At 28.5% G+C, this 18,860-nt stretch overlaps 1 protein-coding gene across 2 annotated transcripts in view; it reads right to left on the bottom strand.

The window, feature by feature from the left end:
* LOC132947497 (myocardin-related transcription factor A) overlaps nucleotides 1-18,860 on the bottom strand; it is a 70,705-nt gene that overhangs the window by 51,495 nt on the left and 350 nt on the right. The window contains exon 2 of one of the 2 annotated variants that reach the window (XM_061017807.1): nucleotides 2,263-2,310. The exons of the other annotated variant lie outside the window; for it this stretch is intronic. The gene's annotated coding sequence lies outside the window, so the exon portion shown is untranslated. The remainder of the gene's footprint in view (nucleotides 1-2,262; nucleotides 2,311-18,860) is intronic. 2 annotated transcript variants of the gene reach the window in all.

Below are 18,860 nucleotides of genomic sequence, written 5' to 3'. Positions count from 1 at the left end.
ACCTACGGCGGATCAAATAAATTAAATATACAATAAATGAATACAAAATCCTAACCTAACCGTACTAAAATCTTATATGAATAAAAAAAAACCAACATTCGTATGTATAGATATGATTTATATATATTATATAAGACTAATGCGAGCAGTATATATTCTCAGGTAGGCAATCTACTTGCTGTATATCGAGGATCCCGCGTGGTGCTTACGTAAGAGTATAATTTAACTCTAAAGTATCAAAAAATGCAAAAATTATTATTATTAAAACCAATAGCAACCATTATTGTAAACAAAAATAATAATAATAATCTCAAAATCTCTGTTTGAGAACATCCCTGGGTTGGACCTCTTATTTACCTTATTAACCTATATTCTTCCCCGAGGTCTAATCTATCTCTGTACCAAATTTCATCGCAATCGGATCAACGGTTTAGGAATGCATAAAGGTCACAGTGAGTCAGTCGCAAACATTTTTTGGCTTTTATACATATAGATATAGGTATGATTTAAAGTTTATACATAAGTATCAAGTATTTACATACCTAGATTTAAAAATTTCCAATAACATTTAATAGAAAAATTGTTGATATTTAAAATATTGTCGATGTTCATTGTGTATCATTTTTATGTCTAAAAAGGCAATTAAGTACACACTTTTACCAATCATTCATTATGTACTAAAAATCAACCATTACTTTAAATTGTAATCATTACTTATTGTTTTCAATAATTTTCATTATCATTACCTAACTAACAAAAAAACGTTTAAATGACGAGTGTTAACACAAGTGTATGCAATATGCATACAAAAAAACTGAAAATAGAAAGTTTGGTGAATCGATATGGTACTAGTTCTATACGAGTGTCGAAAAAAATGACAATACGTAGGCACATTACGTAGATACCAATATTATATTTTATACTGCATACGTACGATGCACGTACAATTATATTTTATAATTAAATTAGATATTTCGATTATACATACACATCAGTCTTATGTATCAAAATTAAAATTAAAATATTAAACATATTTTTGGCAATTTGTCGTTTCAATTTAATAGACTTGTTAAAAACGTATCAGTTATATTATATAATATAATTTTTCCTAGGCAAAGTGTAGTTTTTCACGCGTCTGATTAAACACTATATTATATAGCCCGACTACCGCCTGTACTAGGAAATCTGAACCCAACGACGCGGACGAAGAGCTTATTGGAGCAGCGCTGCAACAGCTACGTATCTCGATACGAGGGCACCGTCAATGATGACAACGACGAGACATATTTTAATGGTCGGTCATGACCCTCGTCGTCGCAGTGACTGAGGGAAATAAATAAATAAATAATATAATTCAAAAGTCTTCTCGAACTTTACAGACTCCACGTAGCTGCGTGGGACTAAACTGCGAACGGTCCATAACTTATGCAGCTTTGCTCGGCCGGCTTGCAGATCGCTCTGTGCCATTATAATAATATATACTATAATATACTACCCGTTGAGGAAATACGTGAAATGAAAGAAAGGGAGAGAACGATTTTTTTTACGAAACTTCACATAATATAATCGTACTGACGATGGGATGGCAGCCGGACGTTGTTTGTGACAACACACATGCACAACAAATTACTGTGCATTTACGGTCTACTCGCCCACGTAAATTGGCACATGTAACGAACATTTTTTCCCTATCTTCACCGCCGAAAAACACGACCCGGCAACAGCGATTATTGCGATTTTTATTTTTGAAACTATAGCTACACACACACACATTGAAAACAACCATTCCAGACGCCTCCGGACAACAACAGGCCGTTGGGGACATGGGATAGAACGAGCAGCAGGGTGACCGCGTACGGATGGAGACGCACCAAAACTTTTCACGCGAATACATAATAATCATAGTATCATAATGTTTCCTCCTACCCGATCAACTCTCTTGGTATACCGCAAAAACGTCTCTCATCGTTTTCCGCCAGACCCACGCGGTTCCTCCGGCTTTTCATCGAGACGGGCATATAAACGCGCGAGCACGCAATACATGGCATGCTGTTCTCGCAAAGTCCGTAAATCGATATATAAACGTACATATCGTATATCCGCGGCCGTGGATGGTTTGACGACTTTTAATTTTGTGGCTTGAGTGTAATATGTATAGAATATACCTACTGTTATGTAACATGGAATACCCATAGATATATAAACACTAATAATACACAAACATTACCTATGTCATTATATATATTATACTAATTTACTCACTGGTAGACGGTAGTCATTCGTGGATGTTTCACGTTCGATTAAAAGACACTCAAACAATAACATTATTTTTTAACTGTAAAACTTTATGAAAAATGTTATAATACAAATGGCACAATTTCTGTAATAACTAAAAAATATCCAAGTACTATACATCTTACTATCTTAAGTCCACAAAAATATCTCCTCCAGAGAACGGTCGGAGCTTTTTTTAAAGTTTGAACTTTTGACAATATTATAATATTATATACAAATTTCAGTTTTTACAACATTTTTATTCAATCATATGTATTGAAGAAATTATTATTTCTAAAAAATTCTTCGACCGTTCTTAAGAGGACGTGTTAATAATTGTTAGGATTGTTACAGAATCAAAATCGCAACAACCTAAGTCTCACAATTTTGTCACAGCTGAGGTATGTTTTTATTCGAAAAGTAACCGTATACTTTTTTCTAATTTAATATACTGACATGTTCCTGCGAGTGCGAGAAGGCGGGTTCTTATAGAATGTGGATACTGGTCGCGACGCGTTGACATACACTGCGGTGTGTGCGCACACACACTAATGTTCATTTACACTCGCACACATTAACATATGGCCCGGTTGTACTTGCCACATAATTGCCTAATTCTTACTCCTTAGAAAATAACCGACTGGAACCCCCTTAATAAAGAACACTCACAAGTTATATAGAGAAGAACTACCACCATGGATGACAACAGATGACTAAAAATAATTACCTAAACAACTAATGTTAATATATTGCCCTCACAAAAAAACAATGACAATATATAATATATATATATATTAAGTTCTTATGCAATCATTTTTATAAAAAGTATTCATTTTTTTTGAAATTTTTATTTTGTAAAATTTATGAAGCATAAAATTCTCACATTTCATACGACAAGCCAATTTATTTACCCTTATGTTCGTTGGTAAAACCACTATACCAACCTTTGGTTTTTAAAATGTAACCTAAATTTTTAAATTTGTGATTTGAAGTAGAATATTTTTTAACAATTTGTATGTATAAATATTAAGTATGATACGGTTTATTTCATTAATAACTAATAAGTATTTAAAGCCAATTAAGCCACTCCGGTGTGTCATACATATCAAGGAGTACTCCTTATTACATCACTTTCCATACCTAAACTTAACATATGTTAAGCACATTGTGTTATGCTTATTTACATAAAAAAAACTATTCGTTTGATATTCGGTATTAATATATATCATGAACATTTTTATAAAAGAATCCTGGTAGTGGTTCAAATAATTAAATTAGGAATATAGATTAGGTTACCATTTTAAACATAAGGGTAAATATAGTAGATATTTTAATTTATATGTTTGATTGGTACCTAATACAAAAAAATATTAACTTGTACGATATATATTATTAGGAAACATTGGTGTACTTGAATAAAAAATGTCATTATAAGACCCATCATTTTATTTTCGAGATAAAATTATGTACATCTATTTCTCGACCAAATTATCAAGTACAAGCATTCGTCTTAAATAAGCTTATTAAAAATAATTTTTTCATAAAATACAGCTGATCTACAAGACTCCTTTGGCTGAATGATCCGGTTGAAAAGAAATTATCTTTCAACCCAGCCGTGGGTGTAAAGAGCTATGGACGGACAGCATTTTTATTGGTTTCTTCAGTTATTTATGTTAAACTCGGTGGTTATTTGGCAAAACCTCGTTAAACATAAATTTTGGTTGACGGGCAGACGAAAATGTTGGCATACAAATTTTAAGATTTCAGTGTTCCGGTGTATTAATCAAATTAAATACAGCAAACACTAGGAGAAATCGAATTTTTTTCATTTAAAGGAGAGCTGTTAATTTGGAGCAAATTAAACAATTATGTTTAATTTGTGAAAAAAAATATTCATTAATTTAAAAAAATGTAAAGAGATAGTCCAATTATTACTTTGATTTTGTAAATCCAATTCCCGTGAAATGATAATTTAATTGTTAAAAATGTCTATTGTTTTTGTTATTTCATTCTCATTATATGACATTTAAAATATCAACTTTAAATTAATTTATGTAATAAAAATCGTCCACCTATTACATGAATAATTACCTTATCGTAAATTATTAATGATAATCGAGTTATAATTATTATATAAATACATTTAAGAAAATGAATCGTACAACGAGTTTTAACTTTTAGTAGGTATATAATATACTATGAATATAATAATACAATATTAATTATTATTACACCACACTAATTGTAAGTTTAATTTATACCTGTATTATAATATTATTAATACACTTTGAAAAAGGGGGAAGTAGGTAATAGCTCTGCTGTACTATAGGAGCCAAGTGTCCCTCATCATTGAAAATGGACTGTAATGGATGTGTTAAATTTTAATTGAAAAATCATCGTATACGATGAAAAAATGATTCTGAGCGAAGAAGATCTAACTTCTTGGTAACTTAGGTTACCAAACAATTATTTTAATAATAATATTATTAACATTTTAATAAATTTTCCTATTAAGTATTTTTTTTAGTTCTTCCAAACATTTTAAAAAGTGGGTACTGAGAATTTTCAATTTTGACTTCCCAAATTGTACTTACTAACTTGATCCAATTGTCTACAGAAAACCTGCATCAAAATTAATGATTATAGTGTTTTTTCTCAAATAATTGTACATACATATTAATGAAATGAATTGATTTTTATCCGTTGTCATACATTTATAATATATTTTATTATTTATTAGCAGCGGAAATGTATACGTACCTATATAGTATATAGTATATTATATTGTAGTATGTACTGTAGCTAGACGAATAATAAATTCGTAAAACATGGGACACAAAAATTGTAGCAGCTATTATATAAATAATATTATATTGTTATTTATATGATTTCACTGTGTTGAAAATATAAATACAACATACATTTTAAACATTGTATTCTAAAACTAAACTAAATGAACAGTTTTCGTATTCAGAAGAAGTTGATGGATCTACTGAGAACCAAAAAAATTGAACTCGAATATTTTGTGAAGAATTGTGTAGAATTTTAAAACCATATAATGTAATAGTATTTTACTTCATCTGAATTCAACAAATAACATTACGAGATATAGACAGCATTGCACCTGCCAATGTAGACATCTATATTATACTTCGACACCACAACCAAATCATATTATATTATAATATACAATAATATAATGATTGACTTTCATATATCATGCTAGATGACGACGATGCATCTTTCAAGCACAAGACGAATAGGGTTTTTTTCTCCTCGGAGCTAAGGTAACAACACATAATAAATAACCAAAAATAACAAGCACACGTGTAGTTGTAATTTAGGGGTGACAATTTATACGATTTTGACAACGTGTGTTTATTTATATAAAAGAAAAATACGTACGTAAAAACTCTCTACAGACGTTTAACGTGACAATTTCCACGGACTCACAAATCATATTTGCTGGCATCGACATCGGGACACGTATACACGTACGCCTGTAACACACCGTATATACACCATATACCCACTGCTAACGCGCGGACGCCCCACGTACACGAGTGTAATTTATTTTGACGCCCGAAATTCCTCGAGCCTTTAGATTCATTTTCTTTTATTTCGTTTACATTTATAAAATTATGCATGTACCTAAATATTATACATATGTGTGTATACTGGAGCTTATTATAACTTTATTCTTTTAAATTGTTTTGACACGACCACGGCCGCATTGTAAAAAAAAACTTCGTTAAAAAAAGTCATACTCGATAATCCAAAAGAGATTTTGTAATTTACCACGCATCGTTCTTATTACGCCTCATAAACACGAGGTTGCCATAAAAATTGCAGGAACCTCAAAAAGTTGTATTTTTATTCAAATCTATTTAATGAAAAAATTAACATCAAGAAATTTGTAAGACGTCAGTGTATACAATTCTATTTTTACCGAGATATGAAATATCGCTGATGCGGACATATATTGGCGAGCATTTTCTCTGTTTATTATTATTGTTATTGCTGGAAGGAGTAAAAAAATTAATTGCACAACGACCATCGGGATTATGTAATACACACACGTATACTTTACAACACGTAAATTTTAAATAAATCCTGTAGAAAGGGAAATATATCTGCAATCTCAAACAAAACGATAAGAGTTGCAAGCCAAAAATATAAACATCACTTTAGTGTGGTGTTGTAGCAGTAGCAGAAATTCTCTACATACAATTTAATAATGTTAATAATCAAGAGTGAATCTAAAGAACAAAGTTAGTATTGGACAAATTAAAATGCTGGCAACGTTTTTTTTTTTTTTTATTAAGAAAAAAATAAGAATAAGATTAGTGTCTAACGAATTATTATTAATATTATAGAATGTTTTGACCATTATACTTAAACGATGAAAATACTTCAAATAATGTGGTCATTATTGTTAAGTGTAAACATTAGACATTGTTTAACTGTGACATGCCTCTCAATATAATTTACACGGTTATAATGTTAATGAGTTGTTTTGCATAAATTGTCTGGAGAATGAATATTTTTTTATCTGTTTACTCCAAAAAAACAACTAATGTGTTTAAATAGGCCCTGAATAATGAGGACCACGTCACCTGCATGTCCTGCATACAGAAAGGGCCATGTGTTGTCAGCTTAAAAGTGTATTATACACAGTGATCAGTTTTTATGGTGTAAAAAGAATGAGGGGAACTAATAAAAAATAAACTTAATCACTGCATTATTTCCGTATAAAAAAAGTATGTACCTACTACCTAGTAACGCGTCTACTGTGGTGTAACTAGACTGTGCATCGACTATTTTGTGTATTCATAAAATATATATATTATACTATTTTTTCCTCGGAAGATAATAAGTTTTAACGAAGACAAAAAATTATAATAACTGTTATTGTATCGAATTCTTTTATAATTTTAATCATTTTGGTCATTAAGTCAACATTTATCAAACCAAATACACATAAATCCAAAAATAAATATTTAAATTTCAAATGCATATGTATATATGAAATACATGAAAATAGAAGTCTGTAACTAAAAATCACCTCGGTAATGTAGAGAATAAAAAAATCAAGGAAAACATGAATAATTGTATTTTAAGCTAGAGTAATTAATAACATATTATTAATACGAAAATCAATATAATATTTATTAACTTAAATATTTATAGTAATAATAGTAATTATAGTATTATTTACCTTCATAAATATTTTATAATTATGTATAAAAACTAACAATATTATTTAGAGAATAGTAACTCGATATAATCATAACTTTTAACTATTAAAACTAAACGAATTGCATCGAATGATTAAAAACAAATATAAACTTTCTATTACACTTTTTTTTAGTTTCTCTAACTTATTGTTAAATACGCAAATACAAACAGACATACCTATAGCTTTGATGTGAGCAAAATAGACAACATACGCAAAAAAATGCTTTGAATTTCTATTTTAAAACTGTGTATCCAACCTTAGGGGACAAACATCCTGTTCCTTTAAAGCGCTAAAGCGAAACGTTGATGTTAATATTTTTTTGTTAAACAAATCCTAAATATATCATTTCCAAACAGAAGTCAATCAAATACCAACCAACCAACCAAATTTAATGAAATCAAAAAATTATTTTATACATACATGATATAGCATAATATAATAAAATAAGTAAAAATAAACAATTTATTTTACAACATTATAACATTTCTCAAATATAAATTAATTTTTCTATATTAAAATTAATTTTTTTCAAGTATTTAAGTTGTATGATTACAATTGAAAAGAGTAACTCATTAGAATTTTAAAATAATTTAATTTCACATTATATAATTATATACATTATCATCAGGGATAAGATTTAATATTTTAATCTATAGTTTTAAAAATTCATTTGTCAAGATTTAAAAAAAATATTGATACAAAGGGATTCTATTTGGCATTTTCTCAAAAAGTTAACGTTTTTGGTAATATTTTTTCGATTATTAAAAGTCATTGCAATACAATATTTTTGAAAAACAATTATACTATTACTATTTTTATTCTTAAATACTTATCATTTTTAAGTTTTTAATTTTATGAATGACTGCAAATTGTATTATTTTATATTTCGAAGTTGATTATTTTTCTGAGAATTTCAATACCTGTATTAAAAAGGAGTTTCAATTGAGTAAGTACCTATCATATAGTTAATTAATTATAAATATTTAAAGTTTAAATGAGTTGTGTGGAGGTCACGGATTACTTCATAAATGTTTGTTCACTACTTCTCTGCTCATCAAAATTTTACAATATACCTATAAGTTACAACGGATAAACTATTAGTTTAAATATTAAATATTTTGCTTCAGAGTATGAATTAAAAAAGGTTAGGTTAGATATTAAAATACTGTCATTTAAAAAAATAGAAATCTTAATGTATAATAATTATAAATAATAAAATATATAATTTTTTCGATAATGTTGTATTGTAATTTCTAATTACTTCAATAACTATCTAAAATAATGTTTTTTTTTTTACTGATCGCGAAACTAAATGTTTACCGTAAGATTGGCCTTTTTTAACCAAAACTTAACTAAACTTACTTTTTTCCTAAAAAACTTCGCCTACTTATTTTTATTAAACTTTTTGACTGCCTTGATTTAAAAAAGAATTAAAATAATAATAACCTGCTAGGTACTATAGGTACATTATTTATTTTATAATAGTGAAATTAATTCATTCAAACTTTAATTCATAAATATAAATATTACATGAACTAATACATTTATCTATTTTTATCTATTTTTACATTTAAATCGTTAAAAATAAAAAAGCGTAAAAATGCGTTGAAAATTTGACGCATATAGTAAATGCACGTCATTATGCAATGAAAGTACCGCTATTGCATCATTTACGTGGTCTAAATTTATCACTAGGTATTATTATTATTGACATTATAAGACCACATACATAATATTATAATTCGATCATGAAAATTGGACAGGTAATAAGGAAATTGATTTCATGTCAAATCACCCGAAAAACATTTTGACGAGGAACAATAATTATAGTATATTCCGTTATAATTATTTAATTATTAAACAATAATAATAAACCATAACTCAAAGACACTATTTTTGTGATATTATTCGAAAATATATTATGTTGTAAATATATTAATGTAATACGCGTAAAGAATCCACAGAAAAACACGTATTCGTACATAGTAACATTATTGTTGCTCGGAAGTGCAATAAGTACCCTGTCAATCGTCAATAACGACAATGTAGGAGTAGGGTGGAATTACTTTTACTCGCAGTTGACCTACTTATATTATTTCAGTGTTGGCCCAGCCAATTAGACAGGCCGGGATATGTAGGTCTATTTGTTTAAATGACGCGTTTTTATGGGCGTCTACAGATTCGTGTCATATATGATTGAAGTTCCAAATTCAGGATAGCTCAAATACCGCCCACGGTCATTAAAAAATGGGGGGCAAATTTAAAAAAAAATGTAGGCTGAACGGGAAGTCAGCATTTCTAAATTTAAGTCACTGAAACAGTAAGGAAAATCAAATTGAGTCTGAGTGCCAACTGTCAAATATAATCCGCACTAAGAACCGTTCCAGATCCACTGACGACGACGAATCGACTGTATACTGGACTGACAGAGTAGACGTAGATATTATAATGACGAAAAAGTCTGATGATTTAATAATTTCGACAACAGGTTTTTTTAACACAAAAGTTCAAATTCTGGTGGGGATATACTGAAAAAACCTACAGTCAGCGTTCCCCACACATTGTATAACGTCTAGAATGGTGTATGACGAGTGAGAGTGTGGTGAGCCTAAGAGACAGGGCAAGAAAAAATAAAATAAAAAACAACCCATTAAAATACACACCAAATGGCAATATAGTAAACCTTTATGTTCTAGTTTTTCTTTTGGTCATAATATACACTCTGATACACACAAATTATATTTCTATATATAAGAGTAATAAAACGTATTCATCCGTTGGACCCTTTTAATGGGGTACACATATAAAAAATTGGACAGGAGCTTGAACTAATTAAAAAAATTAAAAATATACGTCACAGTACAAGTCACCCACAACGATGATACACAACTACACAAGTTATACAATGATACATATTAACACAACATTTTTATAAGAAAAAAAGTACAAATATAGACACACTATACAGTACCTACTTATTAATATCACATAAATGCATAAGTATATTACATAATATAAAGGGACAGTAAAGAAATACCCGATTACTGAAATCGTTCTACATCGTTAATATTACGTTTTTTTAATACTTTTAAATTTATGTTCGTAAAAATATAATATTTATCAACTATACCATTATACATTGTAATCTATGTATTTTGTCCATTATTTGTTGACTTTTATTGTCAGAAATAAATATTTAATGAGCTTTCAAAGTTATACTTCATCCGATGTACAGTATAATTTCCAAGTATAAATTATAAAATAATGCAATGCACCCATAAAAAAAAATGAAAGAACATTGAAACTTCACTAAAGAATTTATTTATTAACATACCCAAAAAATTAAATCATACATCATAGTACAAGTACATGGTGAACCTAACCTAACCTAGCATGATCACCACCATTTTTAAACATACTGAAAAACCATATTTTCAAATTCTCTAAATTTTTAGTACTAAGCAAGGAGTGTTCTTTTTGATACATACTTTTTTATCAACTGAGAACCCCCCCCCCCCCCCTTCTAACTGTAAATTATTCAGAAGATAATTTTTTAAAAGTGTTGGTATACCTAGTTCAAAATTTGAATGAGTAGTTTTCAGTTATACTTAGAGAAAAGTCCTTTGAAAAAATTTTTTACAAAACTATAAAATAAATGTAATATTGGATCAATCGTTTATTATACTTAACCATTCTTACAAATTATAAATGTTAATAGATTACTATTAATTGCTAGTTTTTAATTCCCCATAGCCCTCATATCTTCCAAACTCACTATTGCAGGACCTATTGGATATTATCCTTAATCTTAAGTACACAGAGTTGAATAACCCAAAAATTACTCGTTTGAACTTAAATTTTGATAAGATAAAATTTTCAGAAAAATTACCCGCTACTTAAATAATTTGTCAAAAAAAGAGGTTCTCATTTGAAAAATATAGATTTGTGTCCCCACAGGACACTCCTTTAGTAGTACTAAAAATCTCAAGACTTTAAACATATTATGGTCTTTAACTAAATATAGGTATTTGAAAATTACAAAAACCAGATTTTGAATAACTGCATCATTGAGGGAAAAGGTGGGAACATGTTTGATAAATCACTATAATGTGTATACGAGACAGTTATGGAAGTTCGAGTTTTCACGACACGACTGTATATGCTAGTCAAATATTAAGAAAAATAAAATCATATATTGCTTAACTTTATTTCACTAGTTCACTATCGAGAATATTAAATCTTTCGTTCAAATTTTAAATACATCATCCTAATGTTTAGTATTTTTATTTTTTAGTGACAATATTTAAATTAATAATTTAAAACTGTTTGTTTTTAGGTTAGGTTTTTTTGGCATGATATACAGTACTCAAGAAACAAGATAATCCTCATCGGCCATTTTAATGGCAGATTCTATCTGTAGTAGTGGTTTAATAAAATAACCGGCTGGAAATTGGAATAAACATAAAAGGACACAAATATCCTATAATCTTAGTTAACTGCAGACATAAAAAATTTAAGAAAAAGGTCTTACAAAATAAACTATGCATAAAATATATAAGTATACGTATATTACGTATAAACGTATAAACTATATGTATATTTTTTGTTTAATGAATCCCAAACTTTTTTTTTTTAACAACATATGTTAATATTTATATTTTGAAACGATTCGCGTTATATAATTCCTTTTAATAGCAAACAACTAACAGAAATGTCTGGGACTAAAGACTAGAATAAACTGACTTTTGATTATTAAATTATGTGTCTAATAATAAAAAAAAGAACATAGATGCTATTAAATTTTAACTAAACATTAAAAAGTGTGTATACAATTAAATATATATATAACAAAATGTTTGATTTAAAAGTAAGGTATAAAATATACTACTTACCTGGTTGACAAAAAAATATACTAATAAAAAAGATAAAATATTTTAAATTTATACCAATAATGCACTAATAATTTGAAATTTTTCGTTTATATTATTATAATTTTTAGTTTAGAATGGTAAAGAATTAATTGAGCATACATATATATTTTACTTTCCTCTGTGTATACTGTGCTACTGTATATACTATATTAGTATATTATAGTGTTGTATATATCAAAAATTTAAATATATATTAATACACGCGTACAACAGGTAGGTTATTGTATGATTGTATTGAAGATTTTCAACCAATTAATAACACTTTTTTATAAACGATTGCCGTATACACTGTTAAAAGTTAGTAACAAATATAAACCGAAAAAACTGCAGTAGGTATATAATTATTATTATAAGAACCTGCACAATGCACATATATTTTTACTCCAGTAAACTTATCAATATATCTATGTTAATATTTGCAAATGTCACATAGGCTTATTTTTCGCTTGTATTACACAGACAAAAGGGAAATATTATAACTTATAAGCAATATGAACATTTTACATTCAAACGGTTATAAATTACTATCGTTAGTAGGGAGAAATAGTTAGCTGAATTTTCACCGGCAACATAAATATGACGGCCCGAACAGTCAGCTCACTACTCTGGTCTCGGAAAGTCGGAACGACAATATCAGTCATGCCTTTAAGGTTGGCGGGGTTTTTAAAAAAATTCACAAGAAGCACGGTAAAGGCTACGTTATTATGTTAATGTAATAATGCACAGACTCAAAGGAATAATACGTAGTACCTACGTACAAATATCAACCGTTGTGGCGTTGTAGTATTGTCCGATTGTCGATAAAAAAAAAAAGAAATATAATAATAATATTATACACGGGACGACAGACTGCCATACGCGATTTTTTAATATGTAATTCCGTAAACTGAAAGCCTTTTATACAAGACGATATTGTAAACGCAAACATATACCATATATATACATATTATTATTATATATTTTTATATTTGTACTGTGTGTACTCATACGAGTCACGACAATATAATATGATAGCAATAATTATTGTTATCTCGTCATTAAGCAAATATGCAGTTGTTTGAAGAATGCTGTTTTCTAGTCTAAAAATATTCATGAGCCGTTTATATTTTGTCGGGTTCTCGACTAAAAGCCATTTTTCCACCCACGTAACAGCCGAACATATTCACGCATTTACGCACACTCACACTTGGAAACACGTGATACATTAACTTATTGCGTAAAAGTCACACACGACACCGGACACACAGGCACACACATACAATAAAACCAATAATAAATTTCCGCCTAATATTACCTATTGGTAATATTATAAATATAGGTTTAACGAATATGCATCAAATATCAATCAAAAACCATAGTATTAAAGTTTTGTCTCCACAGTAGCAGTGGTTAGGAAACCTATTTGCTCTTGGAAACTTTGGAAACAACATGGTACATACATATAGGCAAAGTAAGGGGTGGGCAAAGGGAAACCCCAACCAATCCTAAATACTAATTATTGGCTTAAATGTTTCAATAAAAATCTTATATTTAATATTTACAGAATTTTCTATTACCATATTATATAAATCAAATATTAAGAATCGAAGGATATAATTAATGGTTTATCTTTTTGGGACAATGTTGACAATGTCTATTACTACTAATTATAAGAAGTACCTAATAACATAGATTAAATATTAGTATAATATTAGTATAATATTTAATCTATGCTAATAACAACTCATATAACACCATAATATTAATACTATCCCAAGATAATTTTAAAATCAGTATCATAGTGTTTGGAATTATAGCACCTCTAATAATTTAATCCTAAGTCCACTCTACAGAAGAAACGCTATGGTTACGCGACAATTTTTGCAAGTCGGTTTAGTGACGTATCTATATATACATTAATGCAAAAAGATCATAATATAATATAATACAAATAGTTAACAGTGAACAAACACGATTGAATACCGATAGACCTCAAACAATGTATTTTATTTTATTTTATTTTATTTATAGAATATATACGACAAATTGTAACGTTTATACTAAAGGTTAGGTTAAAACAAAAATGACGAGTAAACGTGCACAGACCTAGCGAAAAGTATAGGTATTTAAGCATATTATCGTACTTATTATATTATATTATTCTGGAGACACGAATTTTGGTGTTGGGACAAGGGTACGGGGCGTACTATAGACTATATGAGAACGCCGTATGTACGCGCTTCTAATATGTTTTTAATTTACGAAAATTGATCACGCGCCGTAAAAAATAAGCAACCTAACATAATAACAATAATAATATGCAAAAGCCGATGGACATAATAATATTATATATTATGCCAAAATAATACCAGTACATTGTGCGCGTGCATGCGGCGTCGTTCCAGTTAAGCCAAATAATAAAATAAGGCCATAAACCATGTGCCAGCGCCAAACATAAAATGAGTCATTTGTTTTCGTATGACACAAAAAAGCTCTAAGCCGCTGCCCCACGACTTGGTGCAGGCGGGGGCGAGACAGACCGGTAGGGCTATTTATAGTCGTTAAGAGTTTCGCTGGCCGACAAGAGAAAATGGTCAACAACTGTACACACTGCACACATATACACACACAGGCGCAAGCGCACACTTATTTCATACTCATGATGTATACTACGGGTGTGTTTTGCGGCCAAATGCGAACGACGTATGCACATGAGAAAAAAATAAAATATAGCAATATTATCGCCGCCACTGGCAAGCACACGAGGCGATGCCCTTCGGTATAGCAAAGGAAAAAGTTGCAAAAAAAGACCACAAAGATTCTGTACCTATACCTATCACGGTTATCGGTACTACAATGTCTCGCGGGGATTAGGCGATTAGCACTTCCAGCTTTGTCATAGCAGTGCGGGTCTCTTCGTCTGATACAGATATCATAAAAAGAAATGTAACACGCACTTAGAAGTCTACATATAATACCTGTGACAAGACATCCGTAAACAACCCGTCTGTATGGCTGTATAACGGCAATAATATGCCATTCCATTATTATAGTAACTAGTAAGCCATGTGGTATGCTAAATAATATAAATTAAATAACGTTCTCGTGTAGTCGACGATACAGATAATATGATACATGGTTGTTGTATTTTAATTTTTAACTCGATGATCCAATACTCGACGCACTTGCATACCTATCATTACCGGCGTACTTCCAACAATTAATACGTTGTAATTACTTTAATATAATATGTAATATTATATAAATATCAACTGCTGTAAACGATTTAAAACGACTTTAATACAACGAGATCGAGATGTATCCAAATACCGTAATGGAGTATCATCTACCTGACTAGGTACCTGTATGGCTCTATATTTCCTTCATCACTGACCACTAACTACCAAAATGGTTCCCATATTCGTAGGGAAACTTGTTAAATCTATGTTTATTGAAATAGTTACCAGCCATTTATTTTAAGACATTTCCTGTATCTTGGAAAAAAGGTGGGCAAGTGAGTGTCGCTCTGCTGTACAGCAGGTTACAAGTGGGTCACTGTAATGGATGATGTTAAATTTGAATTCAATGATATAATATAATTGTCTTTGTATAAGAAAACGACTCTGAGCGAAGACGGTCAGTCAGCCTATGATATTAATAAGTATATTAGATGATATTATTGCGAATAATGAAATTTATATATAACCTATTTACGTGGAACCTTGTTTTAAATTTTCAATCCTTAGCTGTAAAAGTTGAAAATTTTATAAATGTTTAACTACAAATTCATTTTCCAATTTTAAATTTGATAAATATGTCAAAATTCGAAATTTCTTGTAAAAAAAAATGTGCCAATATATTTTAAATATTTTTCAACAGCTATTGTAATTATATATCAGGATCCTTGTATTAAATTTTCAAGCTTTTTAAACCAACAAATACAATTTTATTGACATTTATAAAAAAAAAAAAAACTAAAAAAATTGAAAATGTCTCTAAACATCTCAAAACGAATCAAAATATTTTTAAAATGTTATCAAGTATAAGATTATTGATAAAATAAATGTTTGATGTAAATATTAAGTACCAACAGTTATTCGTTTTTAATTACAACAAAATAATAAAATCGTTACTTGAGAAATCGAGTGAATATCAAAAGTTGTAAAAATATGAACTTCGAACGCTGATAAAAATTTAATTTGACTTTCCGGTAGACATTTTTTTTGATAAGGGTAGACAAACTTATAAGGAATCTTGTATTAAATTTTCAAATATTAGATTTTAAAAAAAATTTTTTATGTATTTCCACCTCAAATTATTTTGCAAATTTTTGTGATTTCTACGTATTTTGTCAACATTTTAACTTTAAATGCTCATAAAAAATAATTGTGACTATGTATTTTTAATATTTTTCAACTGTCATTTTAACAATATATTAGGAGCTTTATATTATATTTTCAAGTTTTTTGACCCAACTAATAAAATTTGATTGACATTTATAGAAAAAAAATACTAAAAAAATTGGAAACTGAGAATGTTTGTAAGCAGCTCAAAACAAGTCAAAATATTTTTAAAATACTATGGTGTATAGAAAATGATAATTTAAAGATTCAGTGAATTAATGAATCTACGGTAATTTGTTTTAGTTACACAAAAAATCGATTTTGCGTAAAAATTCCCGTTTTACCTTGGTTTTTTATTTGTTTTTCCCGGCGCTTTTGAAAACTACTAGGGATTTTAAATTTTGACCTCCTCAATGCAACAACTATTTTCACTTCCCCATTAAACAAGATACTGAAGTTGAAAGTCGAAGCATTATTTTAACTACTTATCTCGTACACAAAAACAAAAAAAATAAAGAAACACATCATTTTAAAATCAATAAAATAAATTATTAATATCGCTCCACTCAGAATCTAAAAAAATATTTACAATATTATCGCCAAACATTATATTTAATCATGAGTAATGACATTGTGTGGTAACTAAAAAAAACACTACTAGGTAAGTAGAGTAGTATAGTTTCAGATTGTTCTATCAACACACATCTCAATGAATATGACTAACCAGTTGAATTAGTTATTTATAAATAATAATTAACTAGGTATTAGTTCCTATCAACCTACTATTATTCTAACATGATAAAGTGATAAATAAATATGGCGAAAAACCAACAAAGTTATATTATAATATGTTTGCATACCTACAAACAAAATTATAGACTACATGAAAAAATAATAATTGAATGATACAAAAATATAATTTTATGTATTACATTATTTTTCATAATTATTAAATTTAAAGTATAACTTACAAAGTATCACTGTTTAATCCTATCTCAGGGTAAATATACCATTTTCAGTATAAATATATAAATGTGTATGTATATCTATAATATATAGGTATTATAATTTACCTAGTCAAAAAAATGTAATGACTTATTATAATATTTTAGTAAACATAATGGAGTATATTTAGTTGAATTGTAAATCAGAAATTCAATAATTTGTTGAGTAAAAACATGTAAACAAATTCACTTTTTAACATAACAACTTCATAATAAATGAAAATGAAATCATTAATGATCATTATTATATATTTATGTAGGTCAAGGTTAACTTTATGATATATAATTTAAGATACCGATGGATACATGCTTTATCATTGTTATTGTAGTAGATTTACCTATGTATTTCAAAGAATGTAGGTATTTTTAAGAAAAAGTTAGTTTAGTATAAATTAAGGTATGCCCCTACCTACCTAGTTTCTAAATATTATGATTTTACAAGTTATTTAAAACAACCAAACTACAAGGTCAATAATTTGCTCGATAGGTGAACATTTAGAAGTAATTAATCTAAGTTTATGAGATATTTATTCTTTGAAACTTAATAATCATACACTCAAAGTTGATATATTCAAAATGTCAATGATACAAAATATATTTTGAAACACAATGTTTTTTAAATGGCTATCATTTTTATACATGGATTACCTACCTAAAAGTAAACACTGATAAACTTTATTCTATGATATAGGTAATAGGTACAACTATATAATATTTTTAAGTAAAAATAATTAGATCTATACCTAGATATTTTGGTATTTGTGTCTCAAAACATTTATCAATCGTCTACCTACTTAAATAACATTACAAGTACCAAAATATTGAGAGTAATACAAATTGTGTACCTACCCAATTATTAAATAGTTAATAAATTGTTTAATAAATAATGGTGACAGAAGTTTGTTACTACATGACCACAAACTAACAAAAGAATATTTAACCCTTTGGTTTTATCAATATAAATCAACCAAAACAGCAAGTAAAAACTTATTAGATAAGTATCAAAGAAAATGTGGAAAACATTGGGTTACTACCAGACATTTTGGTATTCTGTGTACATAGAACCTATATGCTAACCTATGCGATTTTA

The sequence above is a fragment of the Metopolophium dirhodum genome, chromosome 6, assembly GCF_019925205.1.
Source record: "Metopolophium dirhodum isolate CAU chromosome 6, ASM1992520v1, whole genome shotgun sequence".
Classification (NCBI taxonomy): Eukaryota; Metazoa; Arthropoda; class Insecta; order Hemiptera; family Aphididae; genus Metopolophium; species Metopolophium dirhodum.
Note: the sequence above shows the minus strand (reverse complement) of the source record. Positions and strands in the feature narration are given on the sequence as shown.